A 17,753-nucleotide genomic window follows, 5' to 3' on the forward strand; every position below is an offset into this window, starting at 1 on the left:
GCCGTGACTTTACCTTCCTCCTGCAGCTGGCTGCCAGGGCTGAGCCATTGTTGTTGCTTGGCTCCCCGCCAGCTCACATCGCCCTTGTCACGAATGCCTGCAGCCGCTGCGTGTTTTTTTCAGTGCGGCTGGACTGCAGCTGCACCAACCCCCCCCCATGCGGTGGCTGGTGGCTTTTTGCAGCAAAAATTACCGACCTCCGGCTTTGCTTGCTCTGCTTCTCCAACGTGCCACTGCAGCCGCATTCTAGGCATCGGTACCCGCAGGTCCATCCCATTGAGCCCACTGCACCGGAGGGACTTGCTCAAGCAGATCCGAGCAGAGCGGTGCAGCAGTCAATGGGATGAGCCTGCATAGCCGGTGCCTAGAACACGACTGGATTCCAGCTGCACCGAAAAAAGGATATGGCATCTGGAGGTTTTTTGCAGCAAAAATTACCGACCTCTGGCTTTCCTTGCTCCACTTCTCCAGCGCGCCGCTGTGGCCATCAGCGATTGTCGCACATGCACAATAAGGACTGACTGGGCAGGGAACGGAGGAGCGGGCGGAGAGGAGCAGGGGCTCATTTTACCGATTCTCCAAACTACCAGAAACAGTAACAAACCGGTAGAATCCCACTCCTGCATTGTGCCTGTGAGCAGCCCACCTCCAGCACTCCTCTGCTGCCCCCCTTGCCTCTTAGTGCCCCCCTAAGACATCCCACCGTCCCCCAGGGGGCGGTACCACCCACTTTGGGAACCACTGCCCTATACCAATTGGGACAAATGGCAGTCCAACCTTAAAAATCTCCAGTGATGGAGCACCCATGACTTCTGAAGGGAACTCATTCCATTGGTTAATTGTTCTCACTATTAGGAAATTACTCCTTAATTCTAAGTTGTATCTCTCTTTGATAAGCTTCCACCTGATATTTCCTGTCCTGCCTTCAAGTGTTTTGGAGAATAGGTTGAGTCACTCTTCTCTTGTGACAGCCCCTCAAATATTGGAAGATTGCTGTCTTGTCACCTTTTGTCCAGTCTTGGCATTGATCCTTAGCTCGATCCGGTCATAAAGGTAAAAATTTTCCTTGTCCATTTGTGTTCGACTCTAGAGATTGGTGCTCATCTCTGTTTTTTAGTCAAGGGAATCAGCCTTCTCTGAAGAACTTCCATGGTCATGTGTCCAGAATGACTATATGTCAAGGCACACAGAACACTCGTACCTTCCTACTGAAGTGGTACCTATTTATCTACTTGCATTTGCATGGTTTTGAACTGCTAGGTGGGCAGGAGGATCCAGTCTTAGCATTAGCTAACAGTGATTCATATCTGTTGTTTGCCAATCCTTCTCACTACTGTGCAGGGCACGCTGGGTGGCTTGAAGCTCCAGGGATGTGTGCAACCTTGCAAAATTTTGTGTGACAATTTCTTTCAGAAATTGTCACTGAATTGCCATTTGTAGTAGAACAGGAGGGTGATGTGATTTGTTTATAACATATTATTTATAATATATTATCTATTTACAGTATGATTTAACTTATGATTTATCACTTGTTTGTATCTTATGATTGTAGCTATGATTTATGACCCATGACCTTGTTGTTTGTGTGTACGCTGAGAGCTTATGCACCAGGGACAAATTCCTTGTGTGTCCAATCACACTTGGCCAATAAAGAATTCTGTTTTGTTCTATTCTATTCTATTCTATTCTATTCTATTCTATTCTATTCTATTCTATTCTATTCTATTCTACTCTACTCTAGTCTAGTCTACTCTACTCTACTCTACTCTACTCTATTCTGCTATTCTTTCCATTCTTCTGTTCTAATACTAAAAACTATCATGTGCTTTGTTAATGACATGTATCCATGAATCTCAACTCCACTGAAATGACATTAAATTATGTATTCTTTCATTCATTTACAGGGATTAGCTCTGCTCCAATTAAAGCTAATTATGCCCGAAGTAAATCTCCCATTCTTTGTAAATGTGGGTTAAAGGCAAAATTCAACATAATAAGAGAAATAATAGGCCAAATCACTAGGAGAAAAAGACAGAAAAAAATGTAAAAATATCCAGGAATACTATGGTTAAGGAACTGGTAATTAAAATACATTTTTCACCGAAGAGTATAGTTGTAGCATTCTATGATCTGTTGGAATAAGCTTATTTCAGTGAGCTCACAAAAGGTCAGGAGTTGTCAGCTTTTCCTGGTAGAGCAGACAAGGAACATGACCTGAGGTGCTAATTCTGCTTTATTGTAAGGCTACATTAACAAGAACCTTGCATGTCTGAAAGTATAAATCTCCTTCTGTCTCTCTCTTGTTGAGTTCTGTAGTAAAATTGCTCACATTCAGTTCCTTTGATGAGACCACTCTCATTATAATGCCATTATTTCTTACTATTTTTGGAGTTAAATGATGCTTCCAGCTCTGGTTGTACCCATCAGCTCTGTTCTGATTCAAATCACTGATTTGATTTGGAACGTAAATCTTATCCTGTTCAATTTTCTAAATCAGTTTGTACCCATGCCTTGAATAATTTGGGGGGGCATTCAATGCTGTTAGACAACATGATTGGAGTTGGAAATCTGATAAACAAAGTCACAGGTATATAATCTGGGTTGGTCACAAGTCCAAAAGCTTGGAAGACTAAACTTTTGGTCCGTGTCCAACCCAGACTGGTATTCCTTGACTTACAACCACAATTAAACCCAAACTTTCTGTTGCTAAGTGAAACATTGGTTAAGTGAGTTTTGCCCCCATTTAAAGACCTTTCTTGCCACAGTTGTTAAGCAAATTATGTGGCTCAGAGTTGGCTAGCTGTCAGGATTCTGGCAGTTACCCCCATTTAAATCATGAGTCTCAAGCCAAACTTAACAAGGATTTATTGGGAGTTAAACTGTCCAGTATTGCCTGGGTGTAGTAATAAAGAGGTACATAATTCATTGTCACCCTTGACCCTGGTTTTCCCTCACCCCCTGGGTGTATCGTAATTCCTATTCTCCAATGGGACACATCCATAGCCAAAAGTCATCAATCCTGTTCTCCGGTTAGAATTTTGCAGGGCAGAAACTTCGGTCACCTAGTTTGAAAACTATTTATGGAATGCAGTTTTGATTTGCAAGCTGCCGCACTGCTCCTCCCCACCCTTTCTGTTGGGCTCAAATGTTGTGCTCAGTGTTCCAATATCTCAGGAGCTGCCACAAGGAAGAGGTGGTCAGCCTATTCTCCAAAGCACCTGAGGGCAGGGCAAGAAGCAATGGATGGAAACTAATCAAGGAGAGAAGCAACCTAGAGCTAAGGAGAAATTCCCTGACAGTGGGAATAATCAATCAGTGGGACAACTTTCCTCCAGATCTGTCTTAGAAACGTTTGGATGGCAGCTACATGGTGGCATGAAGAGAGTACTAATCAAACTGGGTATAATCAGTGGAACGACTTGTCTCTGGAAGTTGTGAAAGCTCCAACTCTGGAAGTTTTTAAGAAGAGATTGGACAGTCACTTGTCTGAAGTGGTGTAGGGTTTCCTGCTTGAGCAGTGGGTTGGACTAGAAGACCTCCAAGGTCCCTTCCAATTCTGTTATTCTGTTAATTGTGGTCATTATCTGAGGACTACCTATAACCAGCTTAGAGATTTGATAGAATTTCCTTCAAATCTACCATTCACATAGTAATGAGGGTTTTCTACCACTAGTCGGTGCTCTGGGAACACCAAAGTTAACACAAAGCCAGCACTAGAAGTTTGTTTGTGTCTGAATAACTTGTCTCTTGAGTAAAATATCGTTGGTTTGGTGGACCTTTATGGACTGTACAAATTAAAATTAATTCTAAAATTAAAGGCTTTGGCTATTTTTAGCAGGGAACCTATAACGTTCAGGAAGAATAGGTGAAAAGATAAAACTTGAAGAAGGGGGGTGAAGTCCGGGGAACAAGAAGCAAAGAGGTGAATTCTCATGAATTTTTTACTTAAGGCAGGAAGACATTGAAGTGAGAGGAAAACACTCTTCAGGAATAAGCTGTCTTGGTTTTCCCCATTTAATATCCACCAAAAGAAACAATGATAAGAATAAAAGCATCCAGAAGACCAACCTACGTGGCTTAAAGCCATATTCTGGATGTTGTGGTCTCCTGGAAGTCACATTTGAGGGCATCAAGCTAAGGAAGGCTTGACTTTGGTGGAATCTTATACAGGGAGTCCTCAGCATACGACCACAATAGAGCCCAAATTTTCTGTTGTTAAGTGAGACAGTTGCTAAGTGAGTTTTGCCCCATTTTACAACCTTTCTTGCCCTACAGAGGTGGTATTCAGCCGGTTCTGACCAGTTCTGGAAAACCGGTAGTGGAAATTTTGAATAGTTCGGAGAACTGGCAAATCCCACCTCTGACTGGCCCCGCCCCCATCTCTTCTCGAGTCCCAGCTGATTGGCTGGGTCTTCTTTTGTTGCCCTGCCCAGGAGAACGGAGCTGGAAAGCAGGTTAGTGGGGCGGGGAGGGAAATAGGGATTTTACAGTATCCTTCCCCTGCTACGCCCACCAAACCACACCCACAGAACCGGTAATAAAAAATATGAATCCCACCACTGTTGCCATACCTGTTAAGTGAATTTCTGCAGGTGTTAAATTACTAACATAGTTAAAAGTCTGTAGAGATTCTTAGTCATCCAGGTCATGGTTGTCCCAAAGGTGCTTTTTTCCGGAGGCAACTGAACTTTCCTGTTTTTTCTGCTGAAGATGTTTCACTTCTCATCCAAGAAACTTCTTCAGTTCTGACAGGGTAGTCCTTCCATTCCCCACCCTTCTGTCAGAGCTGAAGAAGCTTCTTGGATGAGAAGCGAAATGTCTTCAAAAGAAAAAACAAAGTCCAGTTGCCTGCGGAAAAAAGCACCTTTAGTACTAACACAGTTGTTAAGTGAATCTGTTTTCCCCATTGACTTTGCTTGTCAGAAGATCATTTATTTTATTTAGCGTATGGCAAATACATGGACTTATAGTGGATCAAATGTTAATGTCCAATCTACCCAGGCATTCAAGTTCAGGGTGGTCTACGTCGAAAAAAAATATCAAAGAATGGGCTGGTATAAGCTCTTGATGGACATTTGGACACAAAGTGATGGATATTTTGTCAAGGAGCACCACAGACACACTGAAGGGTAGAGACAAGACCCCACTTAAACAATGAGTCCTGTCAGAAGATCATACAAATGGTCACGTGCCCCCACCACCCCACACCCCAAAATAAAAAATAATCCACAACCCCCCCCCCCTATATTATAAAAAAAAAAAAAAAAAAAAAAAAAAAAAAAAAAAAAAAAAAATAAAAATAAATTTTTTATTGTACCCCCAAACAAAAAAAAACGAAATGGGTAATAATTTTGCAAGTCTGTGTCGGGAGGGGGACTCCCCGTACTTTGGTGGATGTTGTGAAATCTGGAATTGACAGAACGAAGAATCCTAGCCAGGCACCTCTGCCGAGCCTGTCGATCAAAGCGATGGCCTGCTTCACCTCTTCAAAGGATCAAAGCTTGCTGAGAAACCCAGCTTTTATCTTTTGCTCGGAATCACAGAGAGTTCATGGTCTGTTGACCCAGCCACTAAAGATAGTATTGTATCTTTTGGCAACGGGAACAAATGGTATTCTGAAAAGAGCACAATGATTTCATCTAATTTCCAATGAAAGAAACCAGTTTTTGTTTCACTTTCTGTTGTGGGTCACACTATTTAGCTAGGGAGTGGGCAAGCAGGTACAGGTGGTCCTTGACTTACGTCCGCCATTGAGCCCAAAGTTTATGTTGCTAAGGGAGATGTTTATTAAATGAGTTTTGCCCCATTTTACGACCTTTCTTTCCACCGTTGTTAAGTGAGTCATTGCAATCCAATCCAATCTCTTCTTAAACTTCTCCAGTGATGGAGCACCCACAACGTCTGAAGGCAAGCCCTTTCACCAAGGGTGGGATTCGACCAGTTCGCACCTCTTCGCTAGAACCAGTTGTTAACATTCTAAGCAGTTCGGAGAACCGGTTGTTAGAAGAAATTACTGGCCTAATCCAGTAAGGAAGGCAGGAAGGAAACATTCTGGTGTTGCTTACAGAAACTGCCTCTCCGTTAACCCTTATTACAGTCTTGGCAGGACTAGACTTCCTGTCTCAGGAACTTCTCTGGAGTTTTTTTTTTCCCTTCCTTTGCTGGTACTTTGCTTGTGTGGAGTGACCATTCAAAGTTACAATGGCACTGAAAAAAGTGACTTATGACCGTTTTTCACACTTACGACTGTTGCAGCATCCCCACAGTCATGAGAGGCCAGGCGAGGAGATGCGTGCCCAGATGTGAGTTGGCCAGGGCCAGCCAATAACATGACCACCAAGCCATGTCCACCCAGTCACATGACCACCAAGCCACACCCACCAACTAAGCCACACCCAAAAAACCGGCTGTTAAAAATTTGAATCCCACCCCTGCCTTCCACTGCTTAATTGTTCTCACTGGCAGCAAATTTCCCTTTAGTTCAAGGTTTGCCAACCCTGTTTGAAAAGCCATCTAACTTTTTTTCCTTATGGTTCATTACAAAGAATATAACACATGTTTAAAAACAAACCTAAGCTGACAAATTGCCCAGCCTAGAGTATTGCATCCGTTAAAAAAAGAAGAAGCTAAATCCAACAACGTTTGCACAATGAAATCTCCGGCTATTTTTCCTCTCTGTTGATTACATGAATTTCTAGGGCAGAGGAGGCTGACCTACTTTAAACCACTGTAACTGTAAATAGAGACGCTGTGAGGGTGTTGCTTTCAAAGACATTTAGTTTTGGATCATTTGAGTCAGTGGTAGGATTCAAATTTTTTTTACTACTGGTTCTGTGGGCATGGCTCGGTGGGTGTGGTGTGGCTTGGTGGGTGTGGTATGGCTTGGTGGGTGTGGCTTGGTGGGCGTGGCAGGAGAAGGATATTGTAAAATCTCCATTCCCTCCCCACTCCTGGGGGAAGGTTACTCCAAAATCCCATTCCCTCCCCACCCCACTAACCTGCTTTCCAGCTCCGTTCTCCTGTGCAGGGCAACACAAGAAGACCTAGCTGATCAGCTGGGACTCGGGAGGCAGAGAATAGATGGGGGCGGGGCCAGTCAGAGGTGGGATTTTCCAGTTCTCCAAACTACTCAAAATTTCCGCTACCGGTTCTCCAGAACTAGTCAGAACCTGCTGAATACCACCTCTGATTTGAGTAGAGCAGGGATGTCAAACTCAAGGCCTGGGAGCCCGAGAGGGCCCACGGGGTTTTTAGATCTGGCCAACGGGGCCATCCTGGAAACAGCGAAGGATTGGCCTGCAGTGCTTCTGCCAGTGAAAACGGAGCTCGGGACGTCTTCGTGCGGCTCTCCCGAGCACCATTTTTACTGGCGGAGGGTTGCAGGAGGTCATCGCAGCTGAAAATGGAGCTAGGGAGCCTGTTTTCGCTGGCAGAATGCTCGGGCCTCCACAGGCTCCCCCCTGACATGAGTGACGTCAAGCTGGCCACATCCTGGCCACTCCCCTCCCCCCCGAGGTCAAACACAACCCTGATGCGTCCCTCAATGAAATCAAGTTTGACACCCCTGGAGTAGGGCTTAGTGCAGCCAAATAGTGAGCCAAGTCTTTGGGGTTTGATTCAATACAAATTGTGTTTGTGTGTGGGGGGGGGGAGGAATGCACCAGACAGTCTGGTTTTGTTGCTGCAGGAGCAGTCGGCCACTGACGTTATTCATATTTGCAAACAAATACTGTTTCTGATGCCTGGATCAATTTAATGGATCCAACCAAATAGCAAAGGGAGTATATTAGCATCATAATTCAAAAGAGAAAGCAGAGTATTTTCAGAATGCTACTTATTTCTGCAATAATAATAATAACAATAACAGAATAACAGAGTTGGAAGGGACCTTGGAGGTCCTCTAGTCCAACCCCCTTCTCAAGCAGGAGACCCTATATCATTTTAGACAGGTGGCTGTCCAGTCTCTTCTTAAAAACCTCCTGTGATAGACTGCCTGGAATTAAAAAGAACTTAGAGCAAAATCTCAACAAGACTTCCAAAAGATACATTTTAACTGAAATATCGCAACAAAAACCCCAGGAAGAGAAAGTGGAAATAGAAATAAGAAGAAATAACTTGGGACTATTTGGATTACTTGATGATTTCTGGATTTCTGGTTATTGTATTTGAATTACTAAAATCAATTGGGTGATTGTTTAAAACTGTTTAAAATGGTTCCACTTTTAGAAGAACTGAAAATGGAACTTAAAAAGTACAAAGAAGATGCACAAGAAGGGAGAGGTTCTTTTGGCTTCGTATTTCAGTTTTTAGAAATGGAGATTTGGAACTATGAGAAACAACAAGAAATGCCTGCAGAACAAGAAGATTGCAACAAAGAAGAAGCCATCTTTAATGAACAAGTAATCTTAGGTGGGGAAAAAAAAGGAAGGGGGAAAAGAGAATGGAAAGTTTAAGATTGGGAAAAACAACTCAAAAAAAAAAAATAGAGTGAAAAATAAGTATAAAATCAGAAAGCAACAGAAGAGGGAAATGCAGAAGAGATAATTAGAAGTAGAGAGACAAGGGGGTAAAAGGGGAGGGAGAAGATGAGAGAGAAGAAAGAAAGGAAAAGAAGTTATAAAGGACAGAAACAAAATATAGAGAAACAGGGCCTATTTAGAGGTAATGGGTGAAAATTTAATGGAAAAAAGGATTCTGCAAAGGTACATAAGAGAGTATTGTTATATTAGAAACAGAAATAATTTTAGAAAATATGAAACAATGTATGATTAAAATATTTGATAAAATAGCTATCGTAATTCAGTGGAATGCTTGTAAATAAATAAATGTAACAAAATGAATATTTAATGATTTACAAAACATATGTGAAGAGAAATAAGGGAAAGATTAATTATGGAGATTATGTGTCTTTAAGGAAGTATGATATTTAATTGAAAAGAAGTGTTAAAGATGTTAAGATTTTAATGATTATTAATGATGGAACTTAATTGGAATGGAATGAGGGTTTATAATTACATATATTTATAATCTTTTTTTAAAAAAGAATATAGTGTGTATTTTAAAAATGTACCAAGCAGAATTCGATTGGAAGTTATATATGATGTATTATATTGAAGGTCATAACCTTAAGGTATATATTGAAGTTTAAATAAGAGTTGAATGGATGTAATTAAAAGATATAAAAGTGTCATACTCCAATTAGTAATTACAGGAGAAAATTTGTTTAATGAGAAAAGATAATATGAGATTGAAACAGAACAGACAAAAGTATAAATATAATGATTTGAATTGAGATGAGATAATCAAAATAAAATTGAGAAAATTAAAAGAGGGGAAAAACTATATAGAAAATATAGAATAGTATAAGACATGGAATAGAACACAAAAAGGAGCATGAAATTGAGTTTTGTGTCTGTATAAAGAAGTTCAACCCGGGACTATGCTATTTTCAAAAAAGATGTTTTACTTGTATTTTGTATGTGTGAAAACCCAAATAAAACTTTATTTAAAAAAAACACCTCTTGTGATGAAGCACCCACAACTTCTGAAGGCAAGTTGTTCCGGTGATTATGGCCTGTTGAACGGAATATACCCAGTTTGATTTGTACAGGTAGTCCTTGACTTACAGCAGTTCATTTTGTGACCGGTCAAAGTTACAACAGCACTGAAAAAAGTAGCCATATGACCATTTTTCACACCTACAACCATTGCAGCATCCTCATGGTCACATGATTTACATTCAAGTTCTTGGCAACTGTTTCACTTTTATGATGGTCGCAGTGTCCTGGGCTCAGGTGATCCCTTTTGCGACCTTCTGACAAGCGAAGTCAGTGGGGAACCCAGATTCACTTAACAACCGTGCAACCTTAGTAAGACCACATCTAGAATACCGCATCCACTTTTGTTCACCACACTATAAAAAATGATGCTGAGACTCTAGAAAAAGTGCAGAGAAGAGCAACCAGGATGATTAGGGGACTGGAGGCTAAAACATACAATGAACAGTTGCAGGAACTGGACTTGGCTAGTCTAGTAAAGAGAAGGACCAGGGGAGACATGATAGAGGTCTTCCAAGATTTGAGGGGCTGCCACAGGGAGGAAGGGGTCAAGCTATTTTCCAAGGCACCTGAAGGCCAGACAAGGAATAATGGATGGAAATTGAACAAGGAGAGATTCAACCTGGAAATAAAGAGAAACTTTCTGACAGAGACAGCAATCAACCAATGGAACAGAAGTTGCCTTCAGACATTGTGGAAGCTTCATCACTTGAGCCTTTCAAGAAGAGACTGGAGTGGTGTAGGGTCTCCTGCTTGGGTGGGGGGTTGGATTAGATGACCTGTAAAGTCTCTTCCAACTCTGATTATCTGTTATCTGTTTAAACTAATTTCGTAACCACAGTGGTTCACTTAACAAAGGTGGCAAGAAAAGTTGTAAAATGGGATAAAACTCAACTGAACAAATTTCTCACTTAGCAACATAAATTCTGGGTTCAATTGTGGTCGTAAGTTGAGGACTACCTGCACCCTCTTCATTACCACCATCTTGTAGCCATCCAAACAGATCTGGTTAAAGCCAGACTGATGACTAAAGGTATTATTAAACTTTGGAAATAAAATATATTTTTTTTAAAAAAAGGAAGCTATGAGTTTAAAAGAAGGACAAATGAATCTCCATATATTGACCGGCAATATACCTCTGAATTCTCTAGCTATCACCAGCAGAATGGTGGGAGCAATTACATTTTTTGCCATTATGGCAGATGCTGATAAATCCGTCCATATAAGCTTTCTATTCTACTTCAGAGCAATTTTAACTGGCATCCACTGTCGCCATGCCATGGCAAGGAGTGCCACCCAGGTTTAGTAGCCTAACTTTCTGAGTCGGGCGGAGAACAAAAATGCTTAATTTGGTGTGGATCAAAACCATGAGATCCCATGAGCTCACAAGGGCTTTCCCACACATTCGTTCAGTGCCCCATATGAAGCACGTCTTCTACTCTTTATCTCAGGGCTTCATACACAGTCCTTGCTGAGAAATCTCCATGCCAGAAGTTGGCCTCACATCATTCAGAAAACCCAACCCGGCGTCCTGAGAAGCTCAATTTATCAATTCATGCTTATCAGCTTCCACCAGTCCGGTTTGAAAGAGCTCACTCTGTTGCCTGGAAGGATCCCAACTGTTACAAACCTGTGGGAAGCACAAGAGCCGTTGAGTTTCTGGAAGAGAGATTAGGAAAGGAAGGATTCTTAGAACGGCAGTGCAACCAGGAATCGTTCACTAAGGGCCACGCAACGAAGGTATGATTTGGTAGGCTGAGTCAAGTTCAGTTCCTTCTGACTGCAGGATCAGCTACGTAGTTCTCTTGGAAACAGTCTGAGGTGATCTGCGTTGCTTTCTTCCAGGATTTCTGGTTCGTCGCACAGTCAGCTAGACGTTCAGACAGGATTAGGCATTTTTGTCAGCATATCGAGTCCTTCCCAAGGACCTGAGGTAGGCGGAAGATGTGGATGTTGAATGCTGTTAGAGGTATCTTTGCAGGATGTAAGCAGTTCTGGATAAAGCTGCCTTTTGCAATTGATTGATGGCGATTTTGTCGATGCCGATAGCATTCAAGTTGTTTTGAGACTGCACCTAAGGCATCTATGACTATTGGCATCACCTTTGCTTTCTTTTGCCACAGTCGGTCTATTTCTTTTTTGTATTTTGGAACCTTCTCCCGTTCTTCCTCTTCTGCTGTCTCCAGGTTGTGCCATATCTGCTATCCCAGACATTGTTGTCTCTTATTGACAATTGTTAAGTCTGGGGTGTTATGTGGCAGGTGCCTGACTGAAGTCCAAAGTCGTTATCATGGTTTGTTGCATGGTCAGACTGGACATGGAGTTTTTGTCTGTCGATGGAGTCCTTCCCAAGGACCTAGGATAGACAGATGTGGATGTTTAATGGTGTTAGAGGTACAGTCGCAGGATGTAAGCAGTTCCGAGTAAAGCTGACTTTTGCAATTGACTGATGGTGAATTTGTCAATACCGATGGTGTTCAGTTGGTGCTCCAATTGTTTCGGGATTACACCCAAGGCATCTATTACTATTAGTATTACCTTTGTTTGCATTTTACTTCTATTTGCAAGTCTTTCTATTTTGTTATTTTCTCCATTTCTTTCTCTTCTATTCTGCTGTCTCCAAGTTCTGATACATCTACTATCCATACCTTTTTGTTTTTCTTATCAACAATTGTTAAGTCTGGGATGTTATGTGGCAGATGCCTATTCGAATTCTAAAGTCCCAGGGCGATTTAGCTTCTTCGTTTTGTATGACTTTTTCTATTTTATGGTCCCACCAGTTCTTGCTTGCAGGCAAATGATATTTCTTGCTGATTTGCCAACACATCATTGTTTTGCTACTGCACTTCCTGGTCTAATGCACAACTTTGAAATTTCCTGGTGGTTCCCCATCCAATTGCTAAGCCTCTTAACCCTGTTTTAATTTTTTTTTTTTAAAAAATGGGAAACAGTACTAGATGCAGCCTCCTGCTTTGAGGATTCAACTAATGAGATGTTTCACTGGGCGAAATACTATTCCTCCTCCTTCGATAGCAGCTTGTTCCATCTGAATACATTAATGCTTATTTAAAACAATTAGTCCATTTTAATAATTTAAACAATACAGCCAAAAGACAAATAGAGGTACATGCAAGCAGTTCATATTGACTGCATTACAATAACATGGTTAAAATCAGCCTCAAATATAATATACTAGCTCGATACCTGTGTTTCGCTACAAAACTATGTGGTTGGGCTTAGTTTTGGGGGAGGAAAATAAAGGGAAAAATTCTGCCTCTGCCTACCAGCATCCATCGGTATTCATCCAGCCAGTGTCATGTCAGTGTGTGAGAGAGTTGAGGGCTGTTTGGAAACTGAAACAGTATTTGCTGTGTGAGCAAGAAGGATACAGCAAGGAGCCTGGGCGTGGCTTAGCTCAACTGTTCTGTACTAAAGCTGCTTGGTGCTGTGAAACTAAAACTAAAACTGAAACTGAATCTCCTCTCCTCTGCTTGTGTTTTGCATTTGGAACAGATTTCTTTTCCGGTGGGGAGCGGGAGTAGAACTCCTTAGCATTAGAGCATGTTAATAATAATATACAAATTACTAATTCTCTGATGGTCATTTCGAAAAATCCTTTCTTGGTGAGCAGCTAGAAACCAAGAGGAACATACGTGCCAAATATCATTTGTAGACTTATGGTTCTGGAGATTTTGTGATGATGCACTTTTATATATATAGATTTGAGGCTGATTTTAACCATGTTATTATAATGTAGGTACTGATGAGTCAACACAAAATGTTTGCATATATCTCTGTTCGTCTTTTGGCTCTATTGTTTAAATTAATGTTTATGTTTATATTTCTTTGCATGTTTAGTGGACATCCATCAATAAGCAATCCAATTGATAGCAACACAGCAGCAAAAGTATGGAAGTATGGGGTTATGTTCAAATGTCTAAGAAACTGCATTGATCCATCAGCCACTTCTCTGCACCTAATCTAATTTTGTTCATCCAGCCACCTATCCGTAAAAATCAAGTTATGCAAATTGACAGACAGTATATGAAAGAGAAAACCATCTGCAGAGAGGAAGAGTGGAGAGACTATAAATGCCCTGTGCTACATCAGTTTTCTCTGATGTCTTTAATTTGCTGAATGTCGTCATGGACCTGTGACTTCTGGCAGAGATGGCTCCTTCCCAGTTGTGGCACCTCATTGCTTTGATTCTCTTGCTGGCTTTTTAGATGTCAGGTTAGACTCTTAATGTTTGCCTATAGTCTCAGCGGCATTTAGTTCCTTCTCTTGTTCCTTTGTTCAAAAACGGTTTGTTTAAAATGGTTGAATAGTTCTCAGCCACACAGCTCTTCTGCTCAGTTCTTAAAACAAGATGATTGGGGAGAAGAAGGCATTTTGGCAATGTTGAGGCATTGTGAGGGGCCTTCTAAGGTTAGGTGTGTGAGGGAAGAATCCCAGTTATATGCAGAATTTTTAGGGCTGCTCAACTCGCAAAAATGGAGCTGTGGATATAATCTCACAACGGAGGCACTCCAATTGATTAACAGCAGGATTAACATTAGCATATGATGAAGTTTTCGCAAAGAATATCTTGGTCACAGCTGCTACCTGCTCTTCGACAAGGACCCATAAGCCCAAGAAGTACCCTTGGGATGTGTGAGCTTCAAATCCCAGAATTCTCAGGAATGGTCATACTGGCTGAGAGGTGGAACTCTTGCCTCACAATCGGGAGTCTGTGAGTTCAATCCTAGGTAGAGGCTAATATTTGGAATAGACTCTCCTCCTCGAGCAGGGGGTTGGACTAGATGACCTCCGAGGTCCCTTCCAACTCTGTTATTCTATGATCTAAGTTCTTCATAAATTCTAAGAATTCTGGAACCTGAAGCCCATGTGTCGTGTGGCTCCCATGAGCACCAGACTTTAGAAGGATGAGAACACCTTTAGAAGGTGGGAACATCTGCCATTGTCTTCTTCTGAGGCGGGAAATGTAGTCCTGATACATCTGGAAAGGCCAGTGTGTGCCATCTTTGATAAGATGTTTTAAAGGATACCAAGGCATAAGACAATTGCTAAAGTCTCACAGGGAGGGTTTTAATTTAATTTATTTATTAATATTTATTTTATAATTTTTATTTTCTATTTATAGTTATTTTATTTTAAAATATTTTAGGAGGAGGAAGGGGTATAGTGTTAATAAAATAAAATAATTATTAACACAATACCTCTTCCTCCTATTTTTTCTACTGTGAGGCAGGTTGGACTGAGAGAGAGAGACTGGCCCAAAGTCACCCAACTGGATTTTATGCCTAAAGCGGGACTAGAACTCACAATCTCCTGGTTTCTAACCCGATGTCTTACCCACTAGACCAAACCAGCTCAGGGTTTCTATGGGATTGGGGTTATGTGCCAGCAGTAGTACATGTGAATGAGATACCACAGCTGATGGACTGATGGGAATTCTGTCAAGGGCTGCAGGAAGGTGAACAAAATTGAGTATAGACTCCTTCAAGTTGACATCAATGAATGACTGGGCCAGATCCACGGATTTTCTTGCCTACAGAAGGATGCGGTTTACGGCGCCTTCTTCCAGGTTTTTTTTTTTTTTTTTGACTTCCAAATCTAGCCATCAGCCTTGGAATTGCCAGATCTAAGCCCTAACAGGGGTTAATCTTGTTTAGGCCCTGAGATCACTCGAAGTTGGTTAGATGTTGCCTCATAAGGTGAAATAGCAGCACGACAAAGGAGCATCAGAGAAGGAAATGGCAACTAACCTCTGACAGCTCCTGCCAACCACTATATTTTTATATGCAGGAATTTGGCTTTCGGCATCCTTGGAGGATTTGGTCTGTCCAGATTCATTCCAAATCATCCTTGTTCCTCCTCCCGACAACCCTGGACATAAAGGTGAAAGATTACCGGCAGTGAGAAAATGCCAGTGTTATTAGAAGATTTTATCTATGGGAGCTGACAGGCAGAAGCCCAGCTTAAACAGTTAAAGGTTAACAGTAAATATAACTGGTAGGTGCTGAGAAATTTCTTTTGCAAGAAATATGTGGGAAGGCAAGAGTCAGTTTGGTCCAGTGGTTAAAGAACCAGGCTAGAAAGCCAGAGACAGTGAGTTCAAGTCCTGCCTTAGCCATGAAAGCCTTTGGGCCAATCACTCTGTCTCAGCCCAACCTAACCCACTTCACAGGGTTGTTATGTGGAAAATAGGAGGAGGAAGGTGTGTTGGACATGTTTGCTGTCTTGAGTTATTTGTAAAAATAATAAGGGCAGAAACAAACAAATAAATAGGATTGTTGCCGTTCAACTGCTTCCAACTCTGCAACTTGACAAACATAATTCTGCCAGCTTGCCTACCTCTTTGGGGTTTTGAAGGTTTCTGCTTGGATCATGGGGTGATAGTATCTCATCATTTTATCTTCTGTTGGCTTCTCTTTCAGTTACCTTCGACTGTAAAGTCTTCTCCCATGACGCTTGCTTCATTTTATGGGTCCAACTTTTTAAAGTTTGGATTTTGAGATTAAAGCAGTCTGGTCCAGGAGTGGGCTTCAAAAAAATTAGCAACCGGTTCTCTGCCTGGTTGCTGGGTGGGCGTGGCCATGGTGGGCGTGACCTTTTCAGCCTCCTCCACCACAGTGGGGGGCTCCTTTTTGCCTTCCCTGAGCTCTGGAGGCTTTCTTCGAGTGTCCAGGAGGGCGAGCCTCCTGGGCTCTGGAGGCTCTGGAAAGCGAGCCCTTTTCCGACCTTCTGGAACTTCCAGCAGGCCGTTTTTCACCTTCCCCAGACTCTGGAGGCTTTTCTTGAGCCTCCAGGAGGGCAAAAATGCCCCCCCAGGCTCCGGAGGCTCTTCTGGAGCCTCCGAGAGGCCCGTTTTTCACCCTCCCCAAGCCTCCGCGCAGGCCCTGCACTTACCTGCAATCCAAAATGAGCTGCCTAGAGACTTCTGGGAGGGGCAGGGCAGAGCGGGCGGGGCCAGCCAGTCGTTGTAACTACCGGTTCCGTGAACCAGATGTAAAATTAACATCCGGTTTGCCCAAACCGTTGTGAACTGATAGCAGCCCACCCCTGGGTCTGGTTTTACTTCATCTCATATTTAATGAGGAGAATGCAATGGCTCAGTAGTTTAAAGATGTTGAGCTTGTCAGACAGCCCAGGTTCGAAATCCGAGTGCCACATGATGGGGGTGAGCTCTTGTTCCTTGCCCCTGCTTCTGCCCACCTAGCCATTCAAAAGCACGTAAATGCAAGTAGATAAATAGGTACCACTTTGATGGGAAGATAACAGCATGCTGCGCGCCTCAGTGTATAGTCACGCTGGCCATAGATACATCTTCGTACAATGCTGGCTCCCTCAGGTAAGAAACAGAGGTGAGCACCTTCCCTACGAGACATAACTGGACCGGGGAAAACTTTAGTTTTAATATTTAATGACTGTAGGACTCTTCTATTCAGAAGTGTCTTTGAGAGGTGGGTAGAGTAAAAAATAAATAAATAGCCAAGTTGGAGATTGTGGTTGGAATCCTTTGTTAACCCATGACAGAAAATTAGAGAATGAGCAAGACAGGAAGATATATCAAGATGCTTTTCAAGAAAGCTACGTTTCTGGAGGCTGAAGGAATTTGCAACCTTCCTCCTGTTTTTTTCGACTGGGGTCATTTCTGACATGCTTGGCTGTTGTGATTTATTTCAGAACACCCTTTTTATTCTACAGGTAATCCTTGACTTAACAACCATTCATCTTGTGACTGTTCAAAGTGACAATGGCAAAGTGACTTATGACCGTTTTTCACACTTATGACCGTTGCAGCATCCCCATGGTCACGTGCAATGGTTATAAGTGTGAAAAGCCATCATAAGTCACTTTTTTTCAACACCATTGTAACTTTGGTCACTAAATGAATGGTTGTAGGTCAAGGACTACCTGTAAATAACCCACTGTGTTAAGGAAACCCCATTTCCTTTCCAAGAGTTTAAAAGCATAATAATTCTTTATTTATAGATGCCTTTTTCTTTTTCAATTTGAATTTTAAAATTGTCACGATGTTAAAAGAGTTTTCCTAGGAGATTAGCAGTGCCTGAAAAATGGAGATAAGCTGGGGATCAAAAATCTTGGGTTTTAACTTTCTTCTTCAAAGAAGGAAAATGAAAGCCTTCTGCTCTTCCTCTGAAAATTTGGAAGGGGCCATGTCAGAAATTT

General features: G+C 42.0%; 1 protein-coding gene across 3 annotated transcripts in view; it reads left to right on the forward strand.

The window, feature by feature from the left end:
- RAP1GAP2 (RAP1 GTPase activating protein 2) overlaps positions 1 to 17,753 on the forward strand; it is a 305,221-nt gene that overhangs the window by 83,750 nt on the left and 203,718 nt on the right. Inside the window, exon 1 of one of the 3 annotated variants that reach the window (XM_087957358.1) lies at positions 11,214 to 11,297. The exons of the other annotated variants lie outside the window; for them this stretch is intronic. The gene's annotated coding sequence lies outside the window, so the exon portion shown is untranslated. Of the gene's footprint in view, positions 1 to 11,213; positions 11,298 to 17,753 lie in introns of those variants that run through there. 3 annotated transcript variants of the gene reach the window in all.

The sequence above is a fragment of the Notechis scutatus genome, chromosome 1, assembly GCF_049901735.1.
Source record: "Notechis scutatus isolate UNSWTSFEM ecotype Mainland chromosome 1, rNotScu1.2, whole genome shotgun sequence".
Taxonomy (NCBI): Eukaryota; Metazoa; Chordata; class Lepidosauria; order Squamata; family Elapidae; genus Notechis; species Notechis scutatus.